The 18,308-nt window shown below is 60.2% G+C and overlaps 1 long non-coding RNA gene across 1 annotated transcript in view; it reads left to right on the plus strand.

Annotated features, from left to right (window-relative positions):
- The first annotated feature begins 4,350 nt into the window (after positions 1-4,350).
- LOC127488651 (uncharacterized) overlaps positions 4,351-18,308 on the plus strand; it is a 50,497-nt gene continuing 36,539 nt past the window's right edge. Inside the window, exon 1 of the long non-coding RNA XR_016224117.1 lies at positions 4,351-5,016. This is a non-coding gene — a long non-coding RNA (uncharacterized LOC127488651). The remainder of the gene's footprint in view (positions 5,017-18,308) is intronic.

Here is an 18,308-nt window from a genome sequence, read left to right on the forward strand (position 1 = left end):
TGCAAAGGAAACAGCAAAGTGAAGAAGCAACCGATAGAACAGGAGAAAATATTGCAAACTATGCAACTGATAAGAGATTAATATCCATAACCTATAAGAGCTCAAGAAACTCATCAAAAGAAAATGAACAATCCAGTTAAGAAATGGGTAAAGGACTCGATCAGGCATTTTTCAAAGGATGAAATTCAAATGGCCAACAGACACCTGAAAAATACCCAGGATAATAGCCATCAAGGAAATGAGAACAAAAACCACAATGAAGTTTTCCCTCATCACAATTAGAACAGCTACTATATTAAAATCAATAAACCATAAATGTGAGTGAGGACGTCAGGGAAAAGCTGGGAATGTAAACTGGTACCGCCATTGTGGAAGACAGTATGAAGATACCTCAGAAATCTGAAAACAAATCTACCATATGACCCAGCCATCACACTTCTGGGAATTTACCCAAAAAATGAAAGCAGCATATGAGAGAGTTTATCCGTACCCCTATGTTTAATACAGCTCAATTTGCAGTAGCTAAGCTACAGAATCAACCCAGATGCCCATCAACCAATGTTTAGATAAAGAAAATGTGGTACATATAAACTATGGAATGCTACTTAGCCATAAAAAACAATGAAATTTTGTTGGTTGCAACAAAATGGATGCAACTGGAATCCATTATACCTAGTGAAATAAACCAGTCCCAATGAGAAAAAAAATGTTTCCCATGATCTGTGGTAACTCACAGAGTACAAAAATGTAATGTATATGAGTGAAATGGACATTTTGTGGTTTGATTATTGTTTATAGCTCTTGTCTCTACCTTTGAAGAACAGTGTTTTGTTTGTTTCTCCTTCTTACTGCTTGTTACATGTGACTTGTTACTACTTGTGTTAGTGGGGGGTTAAGCTTATGATTATAAAATAAACTGAAAGTAAGTCACTGCAAAAATTAAAAGAAAGAGTAAGAAAGGAATGATAAGGGAGGGTAGAGTAGGAAGTATCACAATGCACCTAAATCTGCATATGTGAAATACATGAAATTTACTCAACTTTTATAAGTTTAAAAATTATTTTAAAAACCCAAAGTACTGAGTTTCTTAAAAAATGTTAAAACTATCACTCCTTCAAATGTCACTTACCTACTGGCAATGTTGGTTATTTTTTCATCCCTAACTTCCCCCAAATAACTGCAAGTCATATAAGATCAGAAGCCATTTCTCCCTTTCATACCTTACGTCATCCCTCACTCCATCCCAACACCAATGGTGGTATTTCAATATATATGGTCACTAATACATTCCACAGCAAGTAAAGTAAATGTGATCCTAAAAGTTATTGAGATTTTCCTGTATGCTTTATTTTAAGCACTTTAGAAAGATTAGCTGCTTTATTTCTCACATTTATCCTAGGAATTGCAGCTTTTAATGCCTCCATTTTACACATGAGAAAACTGAGATTCATTAAGTAACCTAAGGAACAAGTGAATGACAGAGGCAGAATGAAAACCCAGATGGTTGAGTCCAGGTTCCATGCTGCTACTCCACATGGGCTCTGAAGGGGCCTATTTATTGAACTCTGTAACTGTGTGGCCAGGTTCCTACAACCTGAATTCTGATTTGGAAGAGCTCAAAGGAGGAGTGAAGAGGAGGCAGACATTGAAGGGGAAACACCTGCAGCCGTGAAGCTGGATCATGTCTTCTGTGACAAGGACAGCAACTTCCACACTTCCAGAACGACCCTGATCCCAGAACCCTGACAGAAGAGGCAAAGCAGCTCAGAGAGCAGTGAGTTGTCTTTGAGCCAGGTGATTAAACCCCTCTGATTTTGCTGGCCCTTATCATAATCCAACTGGTCTAGATGCTACCCCTTGTGCAAGCCTAAGCTGGAGCTTCCTGAGGAACTTCTGGGCCTCAGAGAACATGGCCAGGAGCTTCCCAAAGCGTATGAATGGAGGCACAATCCGGACAGTGCAGACCTTGGCTCCTGCCATCAAAAACAGTGCAGTGTCCACTGCCCACCAAGACAGTCCCTGGGGCCAGCACCAACAAGGAGTCTCGCTGAGTATCAGAGGCAAGAAATAGGTGGCAACAGCCATGCAGGTGACAAACAGGCAAACAGGAGACCATTTTCCTTCCTTCTGACCAAGCTACCCTGAATATCCTTGTCCAGAAATGAAGTGAGTTCCAGCCACCTACTGCCAGTCTTCAAGGGGGGGTGATGGTGCTGTGGGAAAATTCCCTGTGATGAAACTCCAGAGTGCCCCTGTCCAGGACACAGTGACCAAAAAGCTTGGTAAAACCAAGGGCCAGTGGACCAGAGTCCCTTCCTCAGGGAACCCCAAAACCAAAGACCTGGAGCTCAGACAATAGTGAGAAGAGCAGAAACAGTTCTTCAGGGAGGGAAGGGCCCCAGATGGCCAACTCAGCCCCCAGCTTGGGTTCAAACCCTACTGGGAGGGAGTTGATTACAGAGAGTAACCCTAGGCTTATCCTGACCTGTTCTCAGGTGTCAAAGGCTTCTCCCAGGCCAGACATCAACCTTCCAGTTCCCTCTACTCTAGACACCAGATTCCCTACATGTCAAGCAGCAGACACAGTCCCAACAAGCAACAGTGATCATGTTTCCCAATGCAAGTAGAAAAGAGGCCGCATGAAGCACCGCAGCTCAGAAGCCCAAGAAGTGGGTCATGGGCCTCTGAAGCACAATCCTTCTAATCAATAGTTCCCACCACCTCCTGTGAAAACGTAGTCCATGAGTAAAACCAGATGCAGGCCTTGGTGGGCAAGGTCCTGATGGAGTTGCTGAAGCAGGAAAGAAATGACCATGGACATCACCAAGATCAGCAAGAATGACCACAGGAGCTGCAAAGCAGGAGCTTCCTGGGTCCTGTTGGCAACGAAGGCCCCCGGGAGCAAGCAGAAGCAGAAGCCGAAGGCTGGGGAAGGTGGAGATGGTGCCGGTTCCCAAGAAAATGCCTCTAGGATTCCAAGAGGAAACAAAAAAGCAGTGCAAGTGGTAATGGCAAAGAAAAAATGAAACTCCAGAGTGCCTGGGAGTGTCTGACACCCACGGATCCAGGGACAAGCCATAAGGGGATTTGGGAATGGTGAAGATTAAGGGTGGAGGTCAAAGCAACCTGAAAACAAGGAGAAGCAATCTAAAAAGGAAAGACAAAGGACAGCACAAAATGGAGAAGCACAAAGCAAAAAGAAAACCTTCATCCCACAGCACAAATATAAATTTCCCAAATCCAATATAACAAATATAAAATAGGAAAACTCTAAATTAAACTAAGCAAGTTGAATCACAATTTAAAGACTACCAACCAATAAAAAGTTACAGAAACAAAATTTAAGTTTTAGAAATACAAAATATTCCAAACATTTAAGAAAAAAAAACAGGCACACTTATATTTCCCAGACATGCCAAGGTAGAAATAAGCACAGAATATTTTCACATATTTTAGAAAGCCAGCATTACATTGATTATAATGCAAATTGATCAGAACTTGAAATATGAATTAAGTGTAAGCCTGTCTTTTAAAAACACATGCATATCTCCTTAGTAGTTTTATAATAAATGAAATACATATGAAAATAAAATGAATAACAAGTGAGATAGAAGAAAAATGCAAGAGGTGGTAACATTTTGAACAAGCCATGTAGATTGTCCAGGTAGTTGAAAAATTCAAGAAAATCACATGACCATTTAGATTGAATGTTGAAAAGCATTTAAAAAATTCACTGGAGGGTGAACCAATGGCAAAGGAAGACCTTTCTCTCTGTCTCTCTCTCTCACTGTCCACTCTGTATGTCAAAAAATAAAAAATAAATAAAAAAAATCAGCATGTAATCAAAAAAAACTTACTGGCTTTTTAGTAAAAATAAACTGTGGCTTCCCTACTGTGATCAAGGTTGTTTAAAAGGATCCTACAACAAACAACATAATTAATACGGGATCATTGACAGATTTCTCCCTTTAGAAACCTAGACCAGCTGACTCCACTGTCTCCAACTTCATCTTTTTTCATTCCATATGCATTTATTCCAAATAGAATTAATATATTTATACTGAAAAGTCAGGCATATGAAATTCACATATGCACTTGTCTGCATTAGCATAGAGTTAGTGAACCTAAGAATCCTTAATTCCAGGCTGTGGTACATTTTTTTTTTTTTTTTGTCTCCAGCTTCTTACTGGAGGAGTAGTCGGGGGAGGGGGAAAAGAACAAAAGGAAAAAATAAGGTGTAAAGATCAATTTCTAAGCAATAAAATCTCAGTATATTGGAGATCTTTATTTAGAGAGAATCCATAAAATCTAAAAACAAAAACTGATACATGAATTGAACGAGCTTTCAGGAAAGATCAATATCTTTAAAATCCACTAGATTACCAAGCACCGGCAAGAAACAAATAGAAGATATTAAAGGTCAGTAGGCAGAGTAGAAAACATATATTGACAGGAGGGAAAAAAAAGGCTTCAATTATGTGATGCCTTTAAGCATTCTTCAAATCAATATTAAAACATGATACAAACGGCCCAACAGAAAAATGAGCAGAAATACAAAGCAAAAGCCCCTAAGCCAAGAAGCAGAATTTTAACTCACCTGAAGCAGGTGACCGCCAGCTGCAGCCAGGATCCGCCTGTGAGAAGCACGGGGAGACCCCGGGGCGACCCCAGCGGGTGGCAGGTGCACCACGCGGAGAGGAGCCCAGGAGGAGGGCAGGGGGCCGCTTCCCACCTCTCCTGATTCACACCAAGCACAGACCAGTTAGGGAGCCACGCCTTGGAGGATGCTGATTGGCTGAGTCTTTTGTGACGCTGTGGGCGCCCCCGTCCAATCAGCCACGGTGATGTCATCACGCGGGATCTTGATGTCACAGTGGTGTTAGAGTTCCTAGGCAGAGCGAGTTCCTAGGAGATGGCCGCGCTGCTGAGAAGCTAAAGAGCCAAGTCGGGGTCTGCGCTCTCCACCTTCACAAGCTGGGAGTCACCGGGTACCTGGGAGCTGACGACCGCGACATGGTGAGTGTGTGGGCCCGGGGGTCCCGACAGGGGGAAGCGGAACCAGTGGAAGCTGCCTGGGACCCCGGACCCCTTCCCTGGCACCCGGGACCCCCGACGCCCAGCCATACCAGGACACCTGGGACCCACGACACCCAGCCTCTTCCCTGGTACCCGGGACCGTTGACGCCTGGTCCCTCCCTGGCACCCAGGAACCCCGACCCGTTCCCTGGTACCCATGACCCCCGACATCCGGCCCCCTCCCTGGCACCCCGGATCCCCAGAGCCCGGCCCCTTCCCCGACGCCCAGCCCCTTTCCTAGCACCCATGACCCCTGATGCCCAGCCCCTCCCTGGCACCTGAGACCCCCGACCCCTTCCCTGGCACCCATGACTCCCAACACCCGACCCCTCCCTGTCACTTGGGATCCCAGAACCCGTCCCCCTCCCTGTTATCTGGGACCTCCTACCCCCTCCCTGGCACCCATGACCCCAGACACCCCGCCTCTTCCCGACGTCCAAGATCTCCCTGGCTCCCACTGCCCCGACGCCTGGGCTCTTCCCTGGCAAACGGGACCCTCGACGCCCGACCCTCCCTGGCACCAGGGACCCTGAAGCCCAGCACCTCCCTTGCACCCGGGACACCCGATGTCCCACCCCTCCCTTTCACTTGGGATCCATGACGATCGGCCTCCATCCTTGCACCCAGGACCTTGACGCCCGGCCCTTTCCCTGGCACCAAGAACCCTCAATGCCTGGCCCCTCCCTGTCACTTGGGACCCTAGATGCCCAGCCCCTCCCTGACACCCGTGACCCCCGACAGCCAGCCACTTCTGGTACCCTGGACCCCAGATGCCCAGCCCCTTCCCTGGTACCCAGGACCCAAATCACCCGGCTCCCTATTGGGCCCCAGGATCCCTAACACGTGGACCCCTCCTTGAAACCCGTGATCCCTGAAGCCCGGCTGTCCCTGGCACCCAGACCCCTGACGCCCAACCCCTCCCTGGCACCCAGGACCCCCAACCCCCTCCCTGGCACCCGTGGCCATGACGCCAGGCCCCTCCCTGTCCCTCAGGACCCCAGACGCCCAGCCCCCTCCCTGGCAATGAAGATGCCTGACCATTTCCCTGTCACTGGGACCCCTGATGCCCGGCCCCTCTCTGGCACCCAAACCTCAATGCCCGACACCTCCCTGGCACCCTGGACAGCCAACAACCTCCTGGCACCCGGGACCATTGACAACCAGCCATACCAGCACACCCGGGACCCATGACACCCAGCCTTTCCCTGGCACCTGGGACTGTCGACGCCCGGTCCCTCCCTGGCACCCGAGAACCCCGACCCATTCCCTGGTACCCGTGACCCCGATGTCCAGGCCCTCCCTGGCACCTCGGATCCCCAGAGCCCAATCCCTTCCCTGATGCCCTGCCCCTCCCTGGCACCCGGGACCCCTGATGCCCAAATACTCCCGGGCACCCGAGACCCCCAACCCCTTCCCTAGTACCTGTGACCCCTGACTCCCGGCCCCTCCCTGTCACCTGGGACCCCAGACACTCAGCCCCTTCCATGGCACCTGGAACCTCCAACTCCATCCCTGGTACCCAGGACCCCCAACGCCTGGCCCCCTCCCTGGCACACAGAACCCTCAATGCCCAGCCCCTTCCTGGCACCCGGAACCTCTGACCCCTTCCCTGGCACCAGGGACCCCTGACACCCAACCCTCCCTGGTACCCGGGACCCCTGATGCCCGGTCCCTTCCTTGGCACCATGGACCCCCATCACCCGGCTCCATAGTGGGCCCCAGAATCCACAATGCCTGGCCTCTCCTTTCACCCAGGGCCCCTGACGCCTGGCCTCCTCCCTAACACCCATGACCCCCCGACATCTGGCCGCCTCCATGGCACCCATGAACCCTGGCGCCTGGCCCCCTCCTTCTCACCCAGGAACCCTGACACTCAGCCTCCCCTGGCACCCTGGACCCCCAATGCCCAGCCCCTTCCCTGGTACCCGGGATCCCCATCGCCTGGCTCCCAACTGGGACCCAGGATCCCTGATGCCTGGCCCCCTCCTTGACACCCATAACCACTGAGGCCGGCCCCTTCCCTGGCACCCAGGACTCCTGACACCCAACCCTCCCTGGCACCTTGGACCCCCAATGCCTTGCCCCTCCTTGTCACTTGGGACCGCAGATGCTCAGCCCCCTCCCTGGCACCCGTGACTCCCAATGTCTGGCCCCCTTCCTGGCACCCAGGGACCCTGCCACCTGGCCCCTTCCATGGCACCCAGGACCCCTGAGGCCCAGTTGCTTTCTTGGCACCCAGGATTCCCACCGCCCGGACCCTTCCCTGGTACCCAGGACCCCCAATGACCAGCCCCCTTTCTGCACCTGGTACCCCAACGCCCAGCACCTCCCTGGCACCCGAGACCCCCGACCCCCTCCCTGGAACCCATGACCCCCGACACCCGGCCCCTTCCCTGCACCCGGGACCCCGACATCCAGCCCTATCCCTGGCAACCTAACATTGACACCCAGCCCCCTCCCTGGCACCCATGACCCCTGACACCTGCCCCCCTCCTTGACACCCGGGAACCCTGATGCCCGGCCTCCCCCCAGGCACACTGGACCCCCAATGCCCAGCCCCTTCCCTGGTACCCGGGACCCCCATCGCCTGACTCCCTATTGGGCCCAGGATCCCTGACATGTGGACCCCTCCTTGAAACCTGTGACCCCCAAAGCCCCGCCATCCCTGGCACCCGGACCCCTGATGCCCGACCCCTTCCTGGCACCCGATACCCCCAACCCACTCCCTGGCACCCGTGAACCATGATGCCCGGCCCCTCCCTGGCACCTGGGACCCTGACGCCCGGCCCCTCCCTGGCACCCGGGTCCCCCATCTCCTGGCTCCCTCCTGGGCTCCAGGATCCCCAATGCCTGGCCCCTCTTGACACCAAGGACCTCTGACGAACGGCCTCCTCCCTGGCATCCCAACGTCCAGTCCCATCCCTGGCACCATGGACGTTGACACCCAGCCTCTTCCCAGGCACCAGGGACCCTGGACACCCTCCCTGGCACTCGTGACCCTGTCGCCAAGCCCTCTCTGCCATTCGAGACCCCTGACGTCTGGCCCCCTCCCTGGCACCCCTGATTCCCAATGCCTGGCCTCTTCCCTGACGTTCAGCCCCTTCCCTGGTACCTGGGACCCCCATTGCCTGGCCCCTCACTGTCTCTCAGGAGCCCAGAAGCCCAGGCCCCTCCTGGGCACCCGGAACCCCCATCACCCGGCACCCTCACTGTCACTTGGAACCCCTGAGGGCCGGTCTCCTCCCTTGCAGCTGGGACCCCTGATGTCAAGCCCCTTCCCTGGCACACAGGACCCTCGATGCCCATCCCCTCCCTGTCACCCTGGACCCCTTGCGCCCGGCCCCTCCCTGGAACCCAGGAAACTTGACGCCTGACCCCACCCTGGCACCTGGGACCCCCAACCCCCTCCCTGGCACCTGTGACCCCCGACTCCCGTCCCCTCCCTGTCACATGGGACCCCAGATGCCCAGCCTCCTCCCTGGCACCCTGAACCCCCGATGCCCACCCCCTTCCCTGGTACCCAGGACTCAAATTGCCCAGCTCCCTCATGGGCCCAGAGATCCCTGATGCCTGGACCCCTCCTTGAAACCCCTGACCCCCGACATCCGGCCTCCTCCAAGGCACCCGGGACCCCTGACACCTGACCGCTACCTTGCACCCGGGACCCCCAAACCCCTCCCTGGCACCCCTGATCCCCAATGCCTGGCCCTTTCCCTAATGCCCAGCCACTTCCCTAGTACCCAGGACCCCCATCGTCCAGCCCCTCACTGTCTCTCAGGACTCCAGAGCCCAGGCCTCTCCTGGGCACCTGGTACCCACATCGCCTGGCCCCCTCCCTGTCACTCAGGACCTCTGATGCTCAGTCTCCTCCCTTGCACCTGGGACCCCTGATGCCCAGCCCCTTCCCTGGCACCCAGGACTCTCGACACCCATCTCCTCCCTAGCACCCAGGACCCTTGATGCCTGCCCCCTCCCTAGCACCCAGGACCCTCAATGCCTGACCCCTCCCTGGCACCCAAGACCCCGACCCCCTCCCTGGCAGCTGTGTCCCCGGACGCCCAGCCCCTCCCTGTCATTCGGGACCACAGACACCCGGCCCCCTCCCTGTTACCTGGGACCTCCAACCCCTTCCCTAGCACCCATGACCCCAGACACCCGGCTTCTTCCCCCGATGTCCAAGATCTCCCTGGCTCCCAAGACGCCGATGCCCGGCCTCTTCCCTGGCTCCCGGGACCCTGACGCCCAGCCCCTCCCTTGCACCCGGGACACCCAATGTCCAGCCCCTCCCATTCATTCAGGACCCATGACACCCGGCCTCCACCCTTGTATCCAGGAACCGTGACGCCCAGCCCTTTCCCTGGCACCCAGGACCCCTGAAGCCCAAACCCTCCCTGGCACCCGTGACCCCGGACACCTGCCCCCCTCCTTGACACCCAGGAACCCAGATGCCCAGCCTCCTCCCTGGCACCCTGGACGGAAATCACCTGGCTAAGTCCTGGGCCCAGGAATCCATGACGCCTGGAACTCACCTTGAAACCCGTGAACCCCAACGTCCAGCCACCTCCATGGCACCTGTGACACCCGATGCCCAGCCCTCCCTGGCACCTGGACCCTTGAAGCCCGACCCCACCCTGGCACCTGGGACCCCCAACCCCCTCCCTGGCACCTGTGACTCCTGACGCCAGGCCCCTCCCTATCTCTCAAGACCCTAGATGCCCGGCCCCTCCCTGGCATCCGGGACACCTAAAGCCCGACCCATCCTGGCACCCGAGACCCCCGACACCCTCCCTGGCATCCGTGAACCCTGATGCCTGGCCCCTCCCTGTCAGTGGGACCGCAGACGCCTGGCCCCATTCTGGTACCCAGGAACCCATCGCCCAGCTCCCTCTGGGCCCCATGACACCTGAAACCTTCCCTGACACCCGTTACCCCCAATGTCCGGCCCCCTCCCTGGCACCCATGACCCCTGACACCTGCCCCCCTCCTTGACACCCGGGAACCCTGACGCCCGGCCTCCCCCCAGGCACACTGGAACCCCAACTCCCAGCCCCTTCCCTGGTACCTGGGACCCCCATCACCCGGCTCCCTATTGGGCCCCAGGATCCCTGACGCGTGGACCCCTCCTTGACACCCAAGACCCCTGAAGCCCGCCCATCCCTGGCACCCGGACCCCTGATGCTCGACCCCTCCCTGGCACCTGGGACCCCTAACCCCCTACCTGGCACCTGTGAACCATGATGCCCAGCCCCTCCCTGTCTCTCAGGACCCCAGATGCCCAGCCCTCTCCCTGGCACCCGGAACATCGACTCCCAGCCTCTTCCCTGGTACCTGTGACAAATGACCCCTTCCCTGACACGTGGAACACCCGATGCCCGGCCCCTCCCTCGCATCCAGGGACCCCTGATGCCCAGCCCCTCCCTGGCACCCGGGACCCTGATGCCAGGCCCCTTTCCTGGTACCCGGGACCCCTATTACCTGGCTCCCTCCTGGGCTCCAGGATCCCCAATGCCTGGCCCCTCTTGACACCAAGGACCCCTGAGGAATGGCCTCCTCCCTGGCACCTGTGACCCCTGACACCTGGCCCCCTTATTGTGACCCGGGAATGCTGACGCTCACCCCCCGGCACACTGGACCCCCGACACCGAGCCCCTTCCCTGGTACCCCGGACCCTCATCACCCAGATCCCTACTGGCCCCGGGATCCCTGACGTCTGGCCTCCTCCTAGACACCTGTGACCCATGTCGCCCAGCCCACTCCCTGGCACCCAGGACCTTCGATGCCTGGGCCCTCCCTGGCACCTGGAACGTCGACTCCCAGCCTCTTCCCTGGTACCCAGGAATCCTGACCCCTTCCCTGACACTCGGGATCCCTGATGCCAGGCCCCCTCCCTGACACTCAGGACCCTCAACGCATGGTCCCTCCCTGGCACCTGGGATCCCTGACAATGACCCCTCCCTTGCACCCGGGACCCCCAACTCCTTCCCTGACACCCGGGACACCTGATGTGCGGCCCCCACCCTGGAACCCAGGAACCCTGCCGCCGGCCCCCTTCTGTGGCACCCAGGACCCACGAGGCTCAGCTGCCTCCCTGGCACCCAGAACTCCCACTGCCAGGCTCCTTCCCTGCACCGGGGACTCAGACGCCGGGTCCCTCCCTGGCACCTGGGACCACCGACCCCCCTCCCTGGCACCCATGACCTCTAAGTCCAGCCTCCAGCCTGGCTCCCGTGACCCCTGAAGTCTGGCCCACTCCCTGGCACCCCAGGCCCCCAACACCCAACCACTTCCCCTATGCCCAACACATTCCCTGGTACCCGGGACCCACACCATCCGGCACCTTATCAGGCACCCAGGACTCCCGATGCCCGGCACCTCACTATCACTGGGGACTCCAGATGCCAGGCCCCCTTACTGGCACCAGGGACCCGTGATGCCTGGCTCCTCCCTGGCACCCGGGGCTGTTGACAACTGGCCCTACCTGGCACCTGTGACTTCCGACACCTGGCCCTCCATGTCGCTTGTGACTCCCGATTTCCAGCCCCCTCCCAGGCACCCGGGATCCCTGACACCGGACACCTTCCCTGAAGCCCAGCCCTTCCCTAGTACTCGGGACCCCCCATCCCTGGCCCTCTCCTTGTCTCAGGGGACCCCAGAAGCCTGGGGCCCTCCTGGGCATCCGGGACACCTGACATCCAGCCCCTCCCTGTCATGTGGGACCCCAGACGCCAGGCCCCCTCCCTGTTTCCCGAGACGCCCGACCCCCTCCTGGCACCCATGACCCCAGAGGCCCGGCCCCTTCCCTGGAACCCGAGAATCTGACGCCAGGCCTCTTCCCTTGCAACTAGGATCCTCGATGCCAGGCCCCTACCTGACACCCAGGACCCTGACACCTGGCCTCTTCCCTGGCAACCGGGACACCTGACGCTTGGCCCCTCCCTGGCACCCAGGACTCCTAATGCCCGGCCCCTCCCTAGCACCCGTGACCCCGGACGCCCGGCCTCTTTTCTGGCACCCTGGACCCCAGATGCCCAGCCCTTTCCCTGGTACCCAGGACCCAAATCGCCTGGCTCCCTATTGGGCCCTGGGATCCCTAACACGTGGACCCCTCCTTGAAACCCGTGACCCCCGAAGCCCAGCCGTCTCTGGCACCCAGACCCCTGATGCCCAACCCCTCCCTGGCACCCAGGACCCCCAGCCCCCTCCCTGGCACCAGTGGCCACGACACCAGGCCCCTCTCTGTCTCTCAGGACCCCAGATGCCCAGCCCCCTCCCTGGCAACCGAGATGCCTGACCACTTCCCTGTCAGCGGGACCCCTGACGCCCGGCCCCTCTCGGGCACCCAGAACTCAGTGACGCCCAACACCTCCCTGGCACCCGGGACACCTAACAACCTCCCTGGCACCCGGGACCCTCGACGCCCGGCCACACCAGGACACCCGGGACCCATGACGCCCAGCCTCTTCCCTGGCACCCGAGACCGTCGACACCCAGTCCCTCCCTGGCACCTGAGAACCCCAACCCATTCCCTGGTACCCGTGACCCCCAACGTTTGGCCTCCTCCCTAGCACCCCACATCCCTAGAGCCTGGCCCTTTCCCCGACGCCCAGCCCCACTCTGGCACCCGAGACCCCTGATGCCCAAACACTCCCTGGCACCGAGATCCCCGACCCCCTCCCTGGTACCCGTGACCCCCAATGCCTGGCCCCTCCCTGGCACCCTGGACCCCTGATGCCCAGCCCCTTCCCTGGTACCCAAGACCCAAATCACCCAGCTCCCACCTGGACCCAGGGATCCCTGATACCTGGAACTCTCCTTGAAACCCATGAACCCCGATGTCCAGCTGCCTCCATGGCACCCGTGACACCAGACGCCTGGCCCTCCCTGTCACCCGGACCCCTGAAGCCCAACCCCTCCCTGGCACCTGGTACCCCCAACCCCCTCCCTGGCACCCGTGACTCCTGACGCAAGACCCCTCCCTGTATCTTGGGACCTTAGATGCCTGGCCCCTCCCTGGCACCCGGGACACCTAACGCCTGACCCCTCCCTGGCACCCGTGAACCCTGATTCCTGGCCCCTGCTTGTCAGTGGGACTGCAGACACCCGGTCCCTTTCTGATACCCCGGACCCCTGACACCCGGCTCCTTCCCTGGCACCCGGGACCCTCGACCCCTTCCCTGTTACTCAGGACCCCAGAGGTCTGGCCATCTCCCTGGCACCAGGACACCAATGCCCAGCCCCTCCCTGTACCCGGGACACTCGACCCCCTCCCTGGCACCTGTGACCCCAGACATTCAGTCCCCTCCCTGACACCCTAGACATTGATGCCCGCCTCTTCCCTGGCACCCAGGCCCTTCACACCCGTCCCCTCCCTGGCACCCATGACCCCATCATGCAGACCTCCCTGTCACTCGAGACCCCCAACGTCCGGCCCCCTCCCTGGCACCCCTGAAGTCCATTGCCCAGCGCCTTCCCTGACGCCTGGCTCCTTCCCTGGTACCCAGGACCCCCATCTCCCAGCCCCCTCCCTGACTCCAAACCCCTGATGCCTGGCCTCCTCCCTTGCACCCTGGACCCCTGATGCCTGGCGCCTTTCCTGGCACCAAAGAACCTCGACACCCATCCACTCCCTGGCACCAGGGACCACTGACGCCTGTCTGCTCCCTGACACCCGGGACTCCTGACCCCTTCCTGGCACCTGGGACCCATGTCACCCAGCCCCCTCACTGGCACTCAGTAACACTGGGCCCAGATCTTTCCCTGGCACCTGGGACCCCGATGCCTGGCTCCTCCCTGGCACCCAGGACCCTGAACACTCGGCCTCCTCCCTGACACCCAGGAACCCTGCTGCCTGGCCCCTTCCGTGGCACCCAGGACCCATAAGAGTCGGCCGCCTCTCTGGAACCCAGGACTCCCACCTCCCGGCCCCTTCCATGCACCCAGGACCCCGACGCCAGGCACCTCCCTGGCACCGGGGACCAGTGACCCCCTCCCTGGCACCCATGACCTCGAAGTCTGGCCTCCACCCTGTCTCCTGTGACCCCCGAAGTCTGGCCCCCTCCCTGGAACTCCAGACCCCCAATGCCCAGCCCATTCCCTGACACCCAACCCATTCCCTGGTACCCGGGACCCACACCATATGGCCCCTTCCTGGGCACCCGAGACTCCCGACGCCTGGCCCCTCACTGTCACTGGGGACTCCAGATGCCAGGCCCCCTTACTGGCAAAGGGGACCCGTGACGCCTGGCCCCTTCCCTGGCACCCAGGACCCTTGATACCCGGCCCTCCCCGGCACCTGTGACTCCTGATGCCTGACTTCCATGTCACTTGGGACCCCCGAATTCCGGCCCCCTCCCAAGCACCTGGGATCCCTGATGCCCGGCCCCTTCCCTGATGCCCAGCCCTTCCCTGGTACTCTGGACCCCCATCGTCTGGCCCTCTCCCTGTCTCTGGGACCCCAGAAGCCCAGGCCCCTCCTGGGCATCCGGGGCACCCGACATCCAGCCCCTCCCTGTCACTCCGGACCCCAGACACCTGGCCCCCTCCCTGTTACCCGGGACGCCCGACACCCTTCCTGGCACCCATGACCCTAGACACCCGGCCCCTTCCCCGATGCCCAGCATATCCCTGGAACCCAAGAATCTGATGCCTGGCCTCTTTCCTTACAACTAGGACCCTCGATGCCAGGCGCCTCCCTGGCACCCGGGACCCTGACGCCTGGCCTCTCCCTGGCACCTGGTACCCTCAACGCCCGATTCCTACCTGGCATCCGGGACCCTGGATGCCAGGCCCCTCCCTGGAGCCCGGGACGCCTGATGCCCAAACCCTCCCTGTCACCCAAGACCCCCGACTCCCTCCCTGGCACCCGTGACCCCCGACGACCGGCCCCTCCCTGTCACTCAGGACACCAGACGACCAGCATCTTCTGGGACCCAAATCGCCCGGCTCCCTCCTAGGCCCAGGGATCTCTGATGCCTGGATCCCTCCTTGAAACCCGTGACCCCCGATGTTCTGCCATCCTGGGCACCCAGACCCCTGATTCCTGACCCCTCCCTGGCACCCGGGATCCCCAACCCCTCCCTGGCACCAGTGGCCCCAACGCCAGACCCCTCCCTGTCTCTCAGGAACCCAGACGCCCAGCCCCCTCCCTGGCAACCGAGATGCCTGTCCACTTCCCTGTCACTGGGACCCCTGACGCTGGCCCCTCTCTGGCACCTGGACCTCAATTCCCAACACCTCCCTGGCACCCAGGACCCTCAACAACCTCCTGGCACCTGGGACCCCTGACTTCCGGCTCCTCTCTCTCACTTGGGACCCCAGACGCTCAGCCCCTTCCCTGGCACCTGGAACCTCCAACCCCTTCCCTGGTATCCGGGACTCCCAACACCCGGCCCCCTTCCTGGCACCCAGGACCCTTGACACCCAGCCCCCCAACCCGGCACCCGGGACCCCTGATACCCAACCCTCCCTGGTACTCAGGATCCCTGACGCCTGGCCCCTTCCTTGGCACCCGGGACCCCCATCGCCCGGCTCCCTCCTGGGCCCCAGAATCCCCAATCCCTGGCCCCTCCTTGACACCCAGGACCCCTGAATCTTGGCCTCCTCCCTGATACCTGTGACCCCTGACGTCTGGCCCCCTCCATGGCACCCATGAACCCTGACACCTGGCCCCCTCCTTGTCACCCCAGAACCCTGACACTCAGCCTCTCCCTGCACCCTGGACCCCCAACACCTAGCCCCTTCCCTGGTACCCGGGACCCCCATCACCTGGCTCCCTCCTGGGCCCCAGGATCCCCGAGGATGCCTGGACCCTCCTTGACGCCCAAGACCCCTGATGCCTGGCCTCCTCCCTGACACCTGTGATCCCCAATGTCCGGCCCCCTCCATGGCACCCATGAACCCTGGCGCCTGGCCCCCTCCTTGTCACCCTGGAACCATGACACTCAGCCTCCCCTGGCACCCTGGACCCCCAATGCACAGCCCCTTCCCTGGTACCCGGGACCCCCATTGCCCGGCTCCCAGCTGGGCCCCAGGATCCCTGATGCCTGGCTCCTCATTGACACCCAAGACCCCTGATGCCCGGCCTCCTACCTGGCACCCTTGACCCCGGATGTTGGCCTTCCCTGTCTCTTGAGACACCCGACATCCAGCCTCTACCTGGCACCCCTGATCCCGGATGCCTGGCCCCTTCCTGACGCCCAGCCCGTTCCCTGGTACTCAGTACCCCCCTTGCCCAGCCCCCTCCCTGTCTCTCAGGACCCAGGAAGCCCAGGCCAATCCTGGGCACCCAGGAACCCCGAAGTCCAGCCCCACCCTGTCACTCGGGGCACCTGATGCCTGGCCTATTCCCTTGCACCAGAATGCCTGATGTCCAGCCCCTTCCCTGGCACCCAGGACCCCTGATGCCCATCCCCTCCCTGGCATCCAGGACCCTCGATACATGACCCCGCCCTGGCTTCTGGGATCCCCGACCCCTTCCCTGGCACCTGTGACCCCTGACACACGGCCCCTCCCTGTCACTTGGGGCCCCAGATGCCCAGCCCCCTCCCTGGTACCCAGGACCCCTGACCTCTTCCCTGATATCCGGGACCCTCGTCGCCTGGCTCTATCCCTGGCACTCAGAAACTCTGGGCCCAGATACTTCCCTGGCACCCATGACCCCAGTTGTATGGCCCCCTCCCTGGCACCCAGGACATTGCCGCCCAGCCTCTTCCCTGGCATCCGAGACCCTCGATGCCTGGCCCCTCCCTAGCACCTGGGATCCACAACCCCCTCCCTGGCACCCTTGACCCCGGATGTTGGCCCTCACTGTCACTTGACACACCCATCCTGCCCCTACCTGGCACCCCTGATCCCAGACACCCAGCCCCTTCCCAGTGCCCAGCCTTTTCCCTGGTACCCAGTACCCCTGTTGCCCAGCCCCCTCCCAGTCTCTTGGGACACCAGAAGCCCAGGCCAATCCTGGGCACCCAGGAGCCCCCAAGTCCAGCCCCACCCTGTCACTTGGGACACCTGACGCCTGGCCTATCTCCTTGCACCGGGACCCCTGACACCTGGCCCCTTCCCTGGCACTCAGGACTCTTGATGCCCATCCCCTCCCTGGCACCCAGAACCACTGATGCCCATCCCCTCCCTGGCACCTGTGACCCCTGATGCCTGGCCCCTCCCTGGGACCCCAGATGCCCAGCTCCCTCCCTGGCACCCGGGACCCCTAAACCCCTCCCTGGCACCTATGACCCCCAACACCCAGCCCCTCCCTGTCACTTGGGGCCCATGACGCCTGGCCCCCTCCATGGCACCCTGGACCCCTGATGCCTGGCCCCTCCCTGGAACCCAAGACCCCCAACCCCCTCCCTGGCATCCATGACCTCCGACACTCAGCCCCTCCCTGTCACTCGGGACCCCAGATGCCCAGACTCCTCCCTGGCACCCTGGACCCCCGACACTCAGCCCCTCCCTGGTACCCAGGACCCCCATTTTCAAGCTCCCTCCTGGGCCCCAGGATCCTGAGCACCTGGCCCCTCCTTGACACCCAGGACCCTTGACGCCCAGCCTCCTCCCTGGTACCTGGGAACCCCAATGCCAGCTCCCTGCTGGGCCCTGGGATCCCCGACACCTGGCCCCCTCCTTGACACCTGTGACCCCTGATGTCTGGCCTCCTCCAAGTCACCCGTGACCCCCAACACCTGGCCATCCCTGGCACCCAGGACCCCTGACAGCTGCCCCTCCCTGTCTCTAGGGACCCCAGATGCCTGGCCCCTCCCTGGCACCCAGAACCCCCAACCCCATCCCTGGCACCCATGACCCCTGACTCCCAGCCCCTTCCTGTCTCTCAGGACCCCAGACGCCTGGCCCCCTCCCTGGTACCAGGGATCCCTGATGCCAGGCTCCTTCCCTGGCACCCTTGACCCCAGACTCCTGGCCCCTTCCTGTCTCTCAGGACCCCAGATGCCTGGCCCCCTCCCTGGTACCAGGGACCCCTGACGCCAGGCTCCTTCCCTGGCACCCGGGACCCCTGATGCCCAGCCTCCTTTCCTGGTACCTGGGACTCCCATCGCCTAGCTCCCTAATGGGCCCTGGGATCCCTGATGCCTGGCCCCCTCCTTGACACCCATCACCCCCGACACCGGCCCCTCCCTGGCACTCAAGTCCCCAGACGCCTGGCCCCTCACTGCTTCCTGGGACCCCTGACACCTGACCTCTTCCCTGGCATCCGGGACCCCCAACAACTGGCC

Source organism: Oryctolagus cuniculus, chromosome 17 (assembly GCF_051225735.1).
Source record: "Oryctolagus cuniculus isolate XC-2025 breed Fujian yellow rabbit chromosome 17, ASM5122573v1, whole genome shotgun sequence".
NCBI lineage: Eukaryota > Metazoa > Chordata > Mammalia > Lagomorpha > Leporidae > Oryctolagus > Oryctolagus cuniculus.